This window comes from Mus caroli, unplaced genomic scaffold (genome assembly GCF_978045245.1).
Source record: "Mus caroli unplaced genomic scaffold, Mus_caroli_1 scaffold_16, whole genome shotgun sequence".
Lineage (NCBI taxonomy): Eukaryota > Metazoa > Chordata > Mammalia > Rodentia > Muridae > Mus > Mus caroli.
The window spans coordinates 65,631,211-65,647,090 of record NW_028227271.1 but is presented as its reverse complement, the minus strand read 5'-3'; the positions used below and the strand labels follow the sequence as shown (position 1 = coordinate 65,647,090).

At 44.6% G+C, this 15,880-nt stretch overlaps 1 protein-coding gene across 1 annotated transcript in view; it reads left to right on the top strand.

Annotated features, from left to right (window-relative positions):
• Positions 1–15,880, top strand: part of Baalc (BAALC binder of MAP3K1 and KLF4) — a 77,830-nt gene that overhangs the window by 44,556 nt on the left and 17,394 nt on the right. The window lies entirely within an intron of this gene.

The window sequence follows — 15,880 nt, the reverse complement described above, 5'->3', positions numbered from 1 at the left end:
AAGTCCTGGGGTTACCGACTAAGGACCAGTGATGGCCCCAGAACAAATTACATCTGCTACGAGAATGCAGAGAGGTGATTGGCTGCGCTCTTGGTCACATGCCTTAATTCAGGCCATGCAGTCTGAAAACAGGTGGAGTTACTGAGGAATGGTGTTGGGGTGCTAACGGCCAAGCCTACCACCCATGCTTCAGAATTGTAGGTTTCATGGACTTTGGGGTGGGTTAGGAAGGGAAGCTAACAACGAATCCTTTTAGACTGAGAAAGACTGTGTGTTGGGGTACAGGGTATGTTAGAAAAAGGGGAGCTGGCGAGAAGTATATACAGTTTTGTTTGTTTGTTTGTTTGTTTGTTTGAGACAAGATTCTTACATAGTCCAGGCTAGCCTTGAACTTGCTATGTAGCAGAGAATAAACTTGAACTCCAATCCTCCAGCCTCCACTTCTAAGTACTAGATTACAGGTGTGCACTATCACACTCAGCTCATTTTAGGGCTCTCTAAAAGATTCTCTGGCTGCATATAATTCACTTATTTTTTTGTAGATTCATAATGAGGAGAAAAAAAAAAACCTTTCTCAAACTGTCAGTATCTGAAGGTTATAAACACTCTGAGTTTTGCTATGTGTGGTACTAAGATGGTATTAACATTAATTTATTCATGTTTTTCTCAAAATTGATTATGAAATCTCTTATTTTTAATAATGACTCTCTAAAATAATATCCCACCGTCATCTCTGAAACACCGAAAAATGGAGGTTGAAATAATTCCTCCCCTATTCCAAACAGAATTTTTTTCAACATATCCTCCAAACACTATTTTTTTAAGCAGAGGGCTCTGGTCTTATGCAACAGGGCAACACAGCATGAAGAAGAAAACTGTGCTGTGGGAAGATTCATTCTTCCTTCAAGGGTAGGAAGTGCGAGCGAGCGATGGAGGGAAGCTGAAGTGTGCCAGCTGGAATGGCTGCAGTCATTTAGAGACACACTGGGGTGAAGTGGACCCTTCAGGTGGGAACGTAAGCAGAGAGCTAGTCCATCAGAGGAAGTCCATGTGGAAGAGCACCACATTTGATTACAGAGAGTGAAAGGGAGAGAAAGATTGCATGCCTTGCGATCAGAAGCTAGCAAGCTGGTGGCGTGCTTCCCAGAAAGGACAGTCAAGGAAAACCATCAAAAGATTATGGATGTGATGGGTTCAAACCGGATATACTGAGTCTAAAGAACCCCAGAGGAAAGGCAGACTGCAGCTGGTTCTGTGGGCTGTCAATAGTGCGGCTAGATCCTCCCCATCTTTTTGCACAAATCTCTCTTAAATACAGTTTGCTCTGCCCCACCCCTTATGCTGTTTGAGGCAAAGCCCTCACTGCCTCCACTATTCCAAACATCAAAATTTCCGTCCTCCAGTCTCCGTTTAAATTCAGCATCCTTTGTGTCTTTGATGTCTTCTCTAGTTTCAACATGACCTTAATTTTATTTTCCTGATTGTTAATTTAGTAATTACATAGGGACAATATGCTTTGGCATGACCCTGTATTAAAAGGAAGTCAAGGACATAGAGCATGAATTTCGGACTTAAGTGTTGAGTATTGTTCTCTTTACTCTGAGACTTAAGTACAAGCATGAATTGACTTATAATGTCTTTTCTGATTTCTATTTCCAACTCTCCCACTGGATGTATTTAGGGGGTGACAATGGTACTTATGTCTCCATGATCCAGCAAAGCCTGGTGGAAGTCCAGGGTGAATAAGACTTCTGCAATTACTCGCTGAGATGAAGGGACAGGTGTAGAGAACTGAGGGTCACATTTAAGCCCACAGTGAAGACAGATGTGGGGTCTGAGAGAAGAACAAGATCATTAGGGTGCAGCCAACCAGATGAATATCAGGTAAGGCTGTCTTTCTCCAAGCTTGATGGCGTGAGTGGGATCCCTGAGACCCAGACAGTACAAGAAGAGAGCTGACTCTCCCGAGTTGTTCTTTGCCTGCCACACAACAAGCTGTGGTGCGTGTGCCACAAAACAAGTAATTTAAAATAAATAGCAAATGAAAACAGGGCTCTTGGTGTGCACAGCTTTTTCTCCACAATGGGTCGGCTACCTTTGCTTATTTGGGGAACAGAAACTCCAGGCTATGGATCAGTAGAACAGAACCTGAATGAACCAGGCCTAGGATTGCATTGAAGGTCCAGCATGACCTTGGTTCCTGGGGCCACCACAGAACTGCCTTCTTTCCTGATCCCTTAGAGGTCAGTTTGGCCCAGTTATTGTAAACGGAGAACTTTGAGAACTATGCACAGTCCTTTTGTTGTTGATACTGCTCTATAAGAGGCCCTGGGGCAGGCGGACATCCTCAGCCTTCACACCCCAGTGTTCTAGTCTGCCTTCTGTTGCTGTGATACACATCATGACAAAAAGCAACTTAGAAAGGAAAGGGTTTGCTTCAGTTCACAGATTACAGTCTATCACTGACAGAAACCAGGACAGGCACCTACAGGCAGGAACTGAAGCAGAAACCATGGAGGACTGTTGTGTCCTGGCCCGCTTCCAGGCATGCATCCTGTAATTTTCCTTATAGAGCCCAGACCCATCTGTCTAGGTCTGCTACTGCCCACAGTGGGCTGAGCCCTCCCACATCAATCAGCAATAGAGAAAATGGCCCACGGACATATACACAAGCCAATCCAATAGAGGCTCTCTCTCCCGACTGGGTTGTGTCAAATTAACTACTGAAACCGACATCTTTGTTCCATTATGACACACCAGCAAAGCTTCTGTTTCAAAATGGAGTCTGTGTGTTAAGGTGGACTCAGCTCATATGAGTACTACTGACTTCATGCATGACAACGGCCCTGCATTGGAAAAACCAAGCGTTTCCATTTTCCTCTCCTTTCTTCTTAAATATTGCACTCAGATGAGGGGTTTTATTTGTTTGTTTATATTTGGTTTTGTTTGCTTGTTTTAGACAAGGTCTCCCTGCATAGTACTGACTAGTCTGGAACTTTCTATGTAGACCAGACTGACCTCAATCTCAGAGGGATCCACCTGACTCCTGAGTTCAGGAGAGTGTTGTAAACAAAAAGCTCCTTTCTAAGATGGCACTTTGATTTGGAGCCTTCTGAGCAAGATTTTCAAGTCCAGGGTGGGAAGGTAATATCTTAGAAACACCTTCCGATGGTTAGGAAAAACCACAGGAGAAGGGCAGCCATCTAGGATCCCAGCCTCTAGGCTGGCATTTGGGTCTTCTTTGCTGTTTTGGGGTGCCATGGGCCACAAGACAACGTCCATACTTCTTAACAAGGGACAATGGACACCACGGGTTTGGCTTCTGTGTTTCCTTGGCTGGTCCTGTGTGTTGCCAGTTTCTCTGAAATGCCTCTCTTTGCAGCACACTTTGTAGCCCCGAGGTCTCCCAAACTCACACACCATGTTTTGTGTTGGACTTTCTTCCCAGATCCTTAGATCAGAGCACATCAGAGCCGGATGATCTCCTTCCCATGTAGATTTTTCTCTGGCACTGTTCATTTTTCCTTCAGCATGACAAAGATTCGGGAACTAGCCAAGCCTCAAATTATCTGTCCTACAGAAGCTGGGGGCTCTATTTCTATCCCTGCCACATGAGTCACATTGCTGCCTTCTGCTCACCAGGAGCACTTGGGCTCTGGCAGAACAGCAATCTGTCTGCCAACTGCGTTTCTCACATCTTTTATTTAACCTCTAACCTCCTGGTTGCATTGGTCCCTTGGGGCCTCTTAAGCTCTGGGTCTAAGTCCTTTTGGAGGTGGCCACCCTTTCCCCTTCCCTCCCCACCAGATGAGAGTTAGAGTTGTTTACTTGGCAAAGCTGATTGTTGGTGACATCCTCTTGTCCACACCCCAGTTCTCCCATCTACTCTGCATGTTCCCCCGGCTCTCAAGAAAAGATCTGAAATCAAACGTTTGTAAGTCAAACATCTGAAATCAAACGTTTGTGCCTGGAGGTGGGAAGGTATGGAGTTAATCCTGACCGTGCGCCAGCTCATCTGCTCTCTCTGATCCCAAACTTTGATGTAGATATCGTGATTCTCCTTTTACATGTGAGAAAGTTGAGGCTTAGTGATGTTAAGTCGTCGGGCAATGACTAAGACAGTAGATGGAAAAGATGTCTTTGGAGCCACACAGATCTGGGTTTTGAGTCTTCACTGGCTGACTGTCATTGGGCAAGAGCTTAGGCTTTTCTGATTTATACCGGGCAGCAGTCAGATCCATTTTCAGATAGACATGGCCACAGCAGAGTTTGACAACAGAAAGAGTAGAGTATGGATTACTCGGTGTCTCTGCTTGCAAGGGTGCAGACTGGGATTTGCTCCAAGGCAGTGAGTGCCTTCTCCATTGTAGCACAGACATCCCAGCCCCTAGTGAGTCTACAGCCAACAGCACTCACTGCGTAAGGAGGAACCTAAACCACAAACTCAAATTCTTCCGGTCCCTAGAAGAACAAAACAGAGATTCAGAGATATAGGCAAAGGGACTCAAATCTTGCTTCAACCACCAAGAAAAATGTCACCAAGTTGTGTGAACATGTTTATAGGTGTGTGTGTGTGAAGAACTATGTGTCACCAAGGTGTGTGCACATGTTTACATGTGTGCGTGTGAAGGACTATGGAGGCCAGAGGCCAGCCCTGGGTGTCTTTTCAGTCATCCTCCACTTTGGTTTTTGAGACAGAATCTCTCGTTGAGCTTTGAGCTTGATGATCTTGCTAGACTGGCCAACGGCAAGCCCCAGGGGCCATCCTTTCTTCCCATGTTCAGTGCTGGGTTACAGGCTTGAGCTACCACACCTAGTTCTTCCCTTACCCCCATCTCTCCCCCATGGGTACTGAGACTTGAACTCAGACCCTCAGTTTACATGACAAGCACTTTACCTACTGTGCCTTCTTTCGTTGCACAACCAAATCCCATTAAAACCCTCTGACACTCAGGCTTTCACTAACCAGGCTGAGGTTTGTCCTCAGCATCCTTTATTCTCCCAGGCTTTCCCACACTCTTCTGCTCTTCTGTTCCTTCGCTGTCTAAAACCAACTGAATATGTCTCTGTATATGTCTTTTCTTTGATTTCCTTTCCATGAGTTACCCAGGTTTTTCAACACAGAAGCAAGTGTGTGTTCATTCTAGCAAACAGACATCCTGCCCCCTTAAAGGCCTGCATTGCCCAGACATGTAGATGTTTGATCTCTGGCACAGAAGAATGACTTGACAGGATTGGTTCGTGTCTCCCTTGAACTCCAAAGCTAGCTCTGAGAGGGGCACAAGAGCCCTCTGCCTTTGAAAGACACAGAGAGGCAGAGAGGCAGATTTATAGTTCTGGAGGCCAAATCTAGGCTCAAGATTGGCTACTGGAGGCCTGCTCTGGAGAGATGAGGCCTTCTAGTTGACCTCACAGAGCAGAAGGAACAGAAAGGCAAAGTGAGGCTGAACACCATATCCTCACACGGTGGGAGAGGGAACCAGCCTTGTGTAGGGTGGAACCCTCATGGCCATCACTTGATTGAAGTCCCCACATCTTAGCACCACAGTGGGGATGAAGTTTCAACCTGACGCCTGGACACTCCATAGCACCCATGCAAGCCATTTCAGTCACTAGAGAAAAGGAAAGGCTTGTTAGGGAGGTTTGGTTTCCAGAACTGGGAGAATTTCTGTTCCTTATAAACTTCCCCGTCTCGTGCCTTTTGTTATGGCAACACAAGCTGAGACCAGGGAATGGTATCTTTCACATTAACATTGGCACTAGGGATCAAAATGTCAGTCTCGGGAGTGAGACTGTGCTGATATGAGTCCGCCTCTTTCTAGCTTCTCTTTTGTTGCACGATGTCAGGTTCTCCGCATCTCCCCCAAGGATATCGGCATCCAACACTCTTGTCCATCACAGACACAGGGGGGATCTGGAAAAGCCTGGCCTACTGTACCTAGTTTACACTCAAATGTCAGTCTTCATGAGAGCCCCCAGGGTGCCACAGAGAGCTGCAGAGAAGCAAGGGCAAGCAGCTGGTGATGGCAAGGTTCCACCGTCTGTGAGAGCTTTCCCAGTAACTTCCCAGGACCAGCAGAGCATTCAGAGCAGCCTACACGGTTCGTGTTTGTACCCCTGTCCTTTGCAATTGTGGCTGTTCGGTACATCAAGAAAAACATCCCTGTCACCTAACAGCAACTGCTTCCCACAGTAAAGTTCCCACGCTGGCAGCCTGATCACAGGCCAGGACTCCTTCAAACATTTCCTGAGTATCTATGCCTCATACATGCCAGGCATGCATACCCAAGACAGGTATTGTCTTCATTTTGTCTGGATAGCATGCCAGGCAGGCATGAGATGAATCATTCCAACAGTTATAACAATCCAAAGAGGAAGGGCAGTGCTGTGGAAGGAAGTGGGAGCCAGCCCTGCCAGGAAAACCTTGAAGAAGCCAGACTTAAGCAGAGGTGGAGAAGGCTGTGAGGAGGGCATCTGAGTAAAAGAGTCAGTGTTGTAAGGGCTGAGGGTGGCTTCAGATTGCCCATAAGCCTAGAGCAGAGAGGACAGGGAAACAGGGACTGAACCCACCAGGCCGGAAAGGTGCAAGAGCCCATAAAGAGCTTTGTAGGTGTGCAGGGTATAGGGTCTCTACCCAAAGGTATTGAGAAGCTGTGGAGGGGCTAGGCTGGGGAGACTGACAGCTCTCAATAATTGTTCTGACTGCCCAGTAGAGAGTGGGTCCAGAGCCATCATTTCTTCTTTTCTTAGTGTGGCAGCCTCTCCCTGTATCCTTGGGAGGGTTACCATATGTCCACAGCACCCTGCTTGCTGAGCTGCCTTGCCATCATTTCCTGTCGCAGAGCAGGAAGTCACCATCCTGCCTGGAGTGGAGATTTACCAGGGTTGCCTGGCTGCACTCTTGGCCTAGAGCTGTGGGCTAGGACAGTAAGCCTGGCAGAGGCTTCCTGGAATTATGCTTAACCTACCATCATAAGCCAGAAGGCTGACTTCATAGGCCTAAGGAGGAGAAAAAAAAGTCAGATAGTTTATTAAACCATTCTCACTAGGTCCTCTGCAATGTGAATTACTTGATTCTGAAAGCAACCTACTTGAATTTAAAAGATCTATTCTGCCTTGAAATCTAAGACATTTGAGCTGTGGCTACACGTCTGAGCATTAATATGTGTGCCGCATGTTTGCCGGGACACACACAAGTAGCCAGATCCCTTGGAACTGAAGCCTGCCCTGCAAGAGCAGTGAGTACCATTAATCATCAAGCTACCTCTCTCACCCCAAGGCCATTTACTTTCATTATTGCCTAACCCTGGGAAAAGGGTTTTTAAAAATCATTTTTATTTCATAACTGAAATGATGTAGAAATGTTTTATTAATTTATGTATTTACATCTTAAATATTGCCACCCTCCTGGTCCCCCCTCAGAGAGTTCTTCCCCTTCCTCTTCGCCTCCCCCAACCACATTCTCCCTCCTTGGGGCATCAAGTCTCTGCAGGATTAGATGCATCTTCTCCCACTGTGGCCAGACAAGGCAGCCCTCTGCTACATATTTTCCCAGGACCTTAGACCAGCTCATGTATGCTCTTTGGTTGGTGGCTTAGTCTCTGGGAGCTTCCAGGGATCCAGGTTAGTTGACACGGTTGGTCTTCCTAAAATGTAGAAATGTTATAATGACCCCCCCTTAACAATCCCATGATTCTAGTCCCATTTGCTATCCAAAAAGAAAAAGAAAAATCGCCTTGCTGGATATCCTCTTGGTCCACTTTTGGTGGACTAGAAGAACAAACCAGAGATGTCATAGTGTATAGCAGACTCTTCCTACATAAAAACTGTTAATCATGCGTACTTACCCTCTGCTTGCTTTTCCACTCCTCACTGTCTGTTTTCTAATCCTACCAATCTACTTCGTTGTATAAAAGCTGGGTGGTGGTGGCACACACCTTTAATCCCAGCACTCTGGAGGCAGAGACAGGCAGATCTCTGTGAGTTCGAGGCCAGCCTGTTCTACAGAATGAGTTCCAGAACAGCCAGGGCTACACAGAGAAACCCTGTCTCAAAACACAAAACAAAAGAAAGATGTTGTATAGAATCCCACAGAACAGGCAAAACAATTATTTAGTAATTTTCAAGTGGCAGCGGTTGCATTTACTGTAGTAGCATAAAGAATGTCCTCGGAAGGACTCTGTGTACTGTGAGAGGTTTCTGAAGTGGAAGTGAGGACAGAAATTGCTGATTCATTATGGAGCGCTCCTTAAGCTCGAATCAATTGTGCTATGAGCACCACAAAGGCACTCCAGCCTAACTCCCACCACGAGAATGCTAGAGAGCTTGTTAACACACATCCTTTTAGCCACGGGATTGACGGGGTTTCCTAACCTTTGCCAATCTGATTGGTAAGAAATGATATGCTAGTTTTTTTTAAAATTTCAAAACTTTATTTTTCAGTAACTGTTAGCGATTCATAAATTCCCCATTAAATTACAGAATGTAAAGTGTTGCGGTGGATGTTTTCCACAGCCCAGTGAGGCGGTGTGAAACACACGGCAGGTGTCTGAGACACACGCTAGAGGTCGAAACTGAAAACAATCCAACGGATCAAAGCTTTTTAATCTTCATGGATATATTCAGATTCAATATATATATATTTAGATTCAATAAAGGAAAAAAACCATGTAATTTCTCATATCTGTCTCAGAGAACGATTTATTAACAACTTTAGAATCCAGTTGTTCTAAGTCCAGAAAACATCAAGGAATAAAAACACAACCAGGGAATCAGCTATCACTTTCTTAAAGAGCCTGCCACTTCTAAAGCAGTTGAACCAAGAGATAAAAGGAAACAGAGGACCTCTGTCTATCTTGGCTGCTAAAACAAAATGACCCTACAGCAGGTGGTTTATAGATAGAAAGTTTCTACTCAGTCTAGAGGGTGAGAAGCCCAGATGGAGACACCAGCAGGTCCATTATCTGGTGAAGACTCATTCACTGTTTCAAAGATGGCACCCTTTGATGCTTCCTCACATGACCAACCGGGGCAGATGGCTTCTTCAAACTTTTGTAAAAAGGCACAGGTTTTATCCATGAGGGAAGGGTCCACATGATAATCTCTTTGTAAAGGTCTCACCTTTATCATTACTGTACTGAAAATTCCAGTGTATAATGCATGGGCAATATCAGCATTCTACAAAGCAGAGCACAAAGCTATGACTGAAGAAAGACTCTAAAGAGCAAACCTCGAGACTCTGGTGGTTCCAGATACCTTTAGGTCAGTCTAAAGGAGTTACCTGCAGGGAATTTTAAAGTCCTTTATTGATTAGATCTTTTAACTTTGTGGTAAGAGGCCAGGTCATGAGCAGGATACTGTGTCTGACATGTAAAGAGACAAAGGTAAGCTAAGCTCTCTCATCCCAGCAGAATCAGGTCCTTGGGACCTCAACCAAGAAAAGCCCAACACTCCTTGAGTAAACCAGTCCAAAGATGGAAAGTATGATGCTGAGAGCCACTGGGACTTTTCAGCTCTGGTACTTGTGTCACCCTAAGAGTCACGCTAAGAGAGTATCCGTGGTTAAGAATGTGGCTTGGTAGGTGCTTGGGATTGCACAGCTAAATAATGCCCCTGGCTGTGGTGGTGCTGGAGCCCTGGAACCGAAGAAAATGGGATCCACAGTAAGCTTCACAGAGGAGGAGAAGACATGGGTACAGGAGGCATGGCCTTTTAAGGGCCTCATCCCTTCTTCTTACAGATCATTTGGTATTGCCGGACTTTCTTAGACACTCCAGCCACCAAATAATCTAGCACACACCTTTAATCTCAGCACTTGGGAGGAGGGGCAGGCAGATTTCTGAGTTCCAGGACAGCCTGGTCTACAGAGTGAGTTCCAGGACAGCCAGGACTACACAGAGAAACCCTGTCTCAGAAAACAAAACAAAACAAAACAAAACACCAAAACAAACAAACAAAAAAAGAGCAGAGTATGCACACACTCATGCATTGAAAATTGGTAGAGGAGAGACAGCAAATATCTTCTAATAGTTATCCTGGTAGGTTGTAGGTAATTTTTACTTTCTTTTCACTGTAGCCAGTTTCCTACATGAAACGCCTATTTTAAAAAAGCTTTTAAAAGTTATTCTTCTCTTATATATTGCATCCCAACTGTAGTCTTTCCCCACTCCCCTGTCCTCCACCCCTGGACCACCCACACCTCCTTCATTTTTCTTCTGGTAAGGGTAGGCATCCCAGGAATGTCAAACAACTATGACATATCAAGTTGCAATAAGAACAGGCACCTCCAGTCATATGAAGGCTGGATGAGGCAACCCAGTAGGAGGAAAAGAATCCCAAAAGCAGGCAAAAGAGTCAGAGACAACGACCACTCTCACTGTTAGGAGTCACACAAGAAGACCAAGCTACACAACTGTAACATATGCAGAAGGCCTAGGTCAGGCTCTCTGATTGTCGGTTCAGTCTCTGTGAGCACCCAGGAGCCCTGGTTAGTTGATTCTGTGAGTTTTCTTGTGGTGTCCTTAACAACTCTGGCTCCTACAGAATCTTTCCTCTTACGAAGAATTCCACAGCATTTAGCTCTGGGTCCCTGTGTCTGCTCCTATCAGTTGTTGGATGAAGGCTCTCTGATGACGATTATACTTGTCTACAAGTACTGTAGAATATGGGAGTTATTTCATTACACCTCCCTTCCCCAGTTATGTTTGGCTCTATTGTAAGTCTCTGGGCTCTCCAGTCTCTGGTTCCTGGGCCTCCAGGCAATGGGGTGGGCTCCCTCTTGTGGCATGGCTCTCAAACTGGATCAGTCATTGGTTGGCCACTCCCACAATTTTTGAGCTACCATTGCCCCAGCATGTGTTGCAGAAAGGACAAATAATAGGTTGAATGTTTTGTGCCTGAGTTGGCGTCCCAGACTCTCCACTGGAAGCCTTGACTAGAGAGAAAGAATACTGAAAGAGACAAGTGCAATTCAGGGGCATTTGGAAGTGAGGTAGAAACCTAGTGCAAAGAAAACAACGGGGAATTTAAAGGGTGACCCTAGCTAAAACTCCCAGTAATGGGGGATATAGAGCCTAAATTGGCCATCTCCTGTAACCAGAAACAGCATTTATTTACTTATTTACTTGTTTGTTTGTTTATTTATTTAATGTATGTGAGCACACTGTCGCTGTCCTCAGACACACCAGAAGAGGGCATCAGATACCATTACAGATGGTGCTGAGCCACCATGTGGTTGCTGGGACTTGAACTCAGGACCTCTGGAAGAGCAGTCAGTGCTCTTAACTGCTGAACCATCTCTTCACTCCCCAAAACATCTATTTTTAAAAGTAAGGTAAATAAACATAATTTTATAAAAGGAACTGCAAGATGTTATGGGCTGAAGTGAATCTTAAGATTCATGAACTGGAAGCCACTCGAACGAAATAACACACAAGGTATACCCTTTAAGTTTTTAAGAGAAATGTTCAAGGAACAGGAAAGGGGGTCAAGAAGTGTTTGGGGCAACCTAGGGAGAGTACAGGCTGCTAGAGTGGTCACAGTAATACTACCCGTCTTAGAAACAGCCACCGAGTGGAGGGAACTGAATTTTTATTATAGCCCAAAGTAGTTACCACGGAGACCTGGTGAGCACGGCCTCAGATCTGCAGAAATGAAGCTTCCAAAAGGGAACCACCACTGTAGGGTCAGAGAGGGAAGGAGGTAGGTGGAGGGAAGATACAGGTTCCAAGGAGAGCTCAGGAAGAGTACAGCTTTTCCTTGGGGCTGCCACTCAGATTTCCAGCCGGTTTGTTCCTGCTGGTGTCGCTGTAGGGCAGTGCTAATGCTGAGACCCTTTAATACAGCTCTTCATGTTATGGTGCCCCCCAACCATGAAATTATTTTTGTTGTGACTCTATTACCCTAAGTTTGCTACTCTTGTGGATGGTAAATATCTGTGTTTTCTGATGGAGCCATGTGTTGGGGTCATTCAACCCCAAAGGGGTCGCAACCCACATGTTGAGAACCAGTGCTGTAGGTTTCAGAAATCAGACACTGTGATTGCTGTTCTTGGTTCCAGCATTACCTCTGCGGTGTTCCCCTTGCCTGTGGCTGAGGGCTTCGGGAAGCTGTTTCCTCAGTAACCTCAGTGGCTAAAGGCAGATGTGACAGACTCTCAGGGAACAGAGGTTCCAGGCACGCTGGTCAGGACCTGTGTCCTTAAGGATTACAAGTGCAGAATTCAGTCTCCTTCCCCAACTCTAGCTGTTCAAGTCCCAGTTCACCTCTTTTTTTTCTTCAGTCAATAAAACATTCTGAAACGTGTTGCTCAGTTTCCCCTTCGATACTTGCTTTCTTTAGTATAATGCACACATCACGCTGTTGATCTATCAAACACAATTAAGTGATTTCAGCTCTTATAGCTGTACTGCCAACTGCACCACCAATTTAGAACATTTTCATTACCTGGAGGAAAAATAGCATACCTCTTACGTGTCATTTTTCATCTCATCCCAACACCCATGCCCTTGGTGACCACTGAGTTACCTTCCCACCGCTAGAACGGCCTGTTTCTGAGTATTTCATAACGTGGATTTACAAACTACCTTCTGTACATTTGCTTTTCAGTTAGTTAAAGCTTCGTTGGTGTACGCATATATCTGCACTTCCACTGATGTGGTATTAATCCACCCACCAGCTGGTAGGATGTTTGGTCTATTTCTGCTTTTCAGTTACTAGGTATAACACTGCCACAAACACTGTGTGGGTTCCTTGTCTTATTGCTGAGACGATATACCTACCTGACTCAAGCAATGAGGGAAGAAAAGAGGGATTTATTTTGTGTTGTAAAAACTATTTAATCTCATTCTGGGGTTTCTACTCCGCCTTTGACCATTCAGTTCCCAGATAAAATACATATAACCTTTATATTTATATTAATCCTTTAATGCACTAGAGATGGGCAGGTATCTACCCTCTGAGCTATTAGACTCTCCTTCCCCATCAATTACCCTGAATTATAATTGGCCATGTTATCTGGGCTTCTCTTAAATCCAGTTGGCCAGCCCTCATGGCCATGTTTTCATGACTCACCTACCCCATGGTGTCTTCTCCTCCCTCCACCTTCTCTCTCTCCTCCTCATCTTTGTGGTCTCTGCTCCAGCTGTAAGCCCATGAACCAAAATCCCACCTATCTCTCTTCTGCCCAGCTATGGGCTGTCAGCATCTTCATTCAAGCAGTGGTTTTAAATTAAGGAACAAGCTACATGGGGGCAACACACAAGGCCTTGTGGGCCAGTATTTAGCATTACAGTATTTAGCAGTCCAAAGAAGCAAGAGGCACAGAAGTAAGAACAGAGAACAACCAGACATAGTACTTACTGTCTGCATTCAGGAGACAGAGTCATAACTGTGTGCTTGGCTCAAGGTCTCCTTTTTAATCAGCTCAAGATCCTAGTCCACGGAGTGGTTCAACCTACATTATGGTGGAGCTTCCTTCTTTATCTGAGCTAATCTAGATAACACCTTACAGGGCAAGCTCAGAGATTTGTTCCCACAGGAATTCTAAATCCCATTAAATTGGCAGTCAAGACTAACCCTTACAAACACTCGTGTGCACGTTTGTGTGCTTTCATTTGTCTTGGTGTGTAGGTGGAAGTGGCCTTGCTAGGCCGTGGTCTGTGTCTACCTTTTTGTGAGCCTGACTGAGGGAAAGAGTGTGAGCGTTCCCAGGCACAGCAACGTTGCAGGGGATTTCCAAGTCTCTACATTTTCAACAATTTTTCCTTTTTTTTTTTTTTTAAAAAGTGTGATTTTTCACACTCATCTTGGTAACTTCTTCTGTTTCTGCTATTCTTGGCCATGTGCATATCTTCTTTGTGTATATGTCTATTTAGATCCTTTCCTCATACTTTAATTGAGTCATTTATCTTTCTCATCATTCAGTTGCAAGAGTTCTTTTTAGCAGGGATATAATTTTCAAAAGTCCTCTTCTATCCTATGGATTATCTTTTCTTCATGATCTCTATATTTGATGATATCCAATCATGGATTTTCCTGTTTTTGTTTGTGCTTTTGGGTCATTCATAAGGAATCATTGCCTAACTTAATATCATAAATACTTGCCATTTATATTTTAAAGAAAAATTTAACAGTTTTAGCTTTTACACTTAGATCTTTGGTTCTTTGTGATTTATCTTTTGTGTAGGTTGTGAGATAGAAGATCCATTCTTCTGCATGTAGCTCTCTAGTACATTTGTTGAGAAATTATTTTTTCCTTTTGGAGTATTTTGGTATCCTTGTCCAGGAATGCAAGAGTTACTCAATATGTTGTTAGTATATTTAATGTAGTGGTGCAAATGGCCACATATGTCATTACACATTAGTGCAATCTGCAGTTACTCATTAGACCAAGGAAATGGCAGTCAGACATCCTATTCTGGTTCATTTTGAAAATTAGAAGGCAAACTCTCAGTAAGTGGTTGAGTACTAATAATTTAATTTATATCTTAATTCAGACAAAATTACCACTGGGCATGTGTTCTGGATCTGAGCCTAGACAGGGCTTCATGAGCCAGGGTTCCCTCTGATGTAACATCAGAGATTCTTCTCAAACCTCTTACACTTCGATTTTCTGTCATCGAGGGAAAATACTTGCGGACATTTCTTCGTGACTTTGGACAGACTTTCTGATCACCTTCACCAGGGATAGCAAGGTGCTGGGGTTAAGGAGCAAACTTGTTCTGCATGTGGCTGCCAGCTACCATTTTAAACTTCTATAGTCTGCCCTCCTACTCGGCTTCATTTCTAAAATAGCCGGAAGCTTTGGCAAGAAGCCACTGGTCGCCGTTTATCAAGCAGCGGCATGTCTGTTTCCCATCTTTTGGCAAAGTCAGTCATTTGGTTTGTCTCCGGGATGGAAATTTTGTGGAGGATGTTCACATTAGGATGGTGCCTCTCTAGGGGCAGGCAAATTTTAAGGAGCTGGCAAATTTATCTCAGTTTATGATGCTTTTCCAGAATCCACTGTGAGACAAATAAAGATGAGCATTTTGCCCATAACCCTCAGAATAAGCAAGGGCATTAATCTGTTAGACGGAGATCTCTATGTAGCTACATCTATGATCATAATATAAGGAGCCTTTGCAGTCTCTAAAGTCCTCTGCCTCGGAATCTAGGGGGACTTTCAGAAATCCATGTTCTTGAGTCTCTACTGAATCAGAAACCTGGGCCAATGGATGTCAGGATTTGCGTTTTAAGACACCATGAATGGGTCTCCTACGCACTAAGGTTGAGAGCTGCCTGCTTGGGAGTTTTACTAGGAGGAAACATTTGCTTGCACCCCAAGCATCAGAAAAGCACAGGTCTAGAATTAGACTTCAATCTCTACTCCTTTACAATAAGGGCAAGTCTCCCACCCCAGGCTGGAGTAGGAAGAGAGTGGTAAGCAACAGGTAAACAGATGGCACCCAGCATCAATGCAGGAGCTACTTTAGTCACTGAGCATGAAAAATGGTCCCTAGTTCACAGGGCTACTGTGAGGATTAAAGGGGCAACATGACACAGACAGGGTAAGCATTATTTATGGCCTAGCACCAGCTGCCTCTTCCTCACAATCCTCTCTTTAGCCATGTTGGTTACATTCTTAACTTATGACTCACACAATCAGCTAAGTGCTTACCGACTAGCCTACTGAGCCTGGCCTATAAGCTGAGAAGTTCTGATAGCAAGCTAAAAAAATGAGGCCAGCCAGGGATCATTGCCATATGTAACCTTTCCAGTTTGCTTAAGAGGTTACCCCAAAAGGTCAGCCACAAACCCAGTGTATCTGTTGTGTGAATTTAGCTTGTATTTCTTACCAAAATGTGAAAATACAGAAAAAGGACAAAGTAAACTACATTTC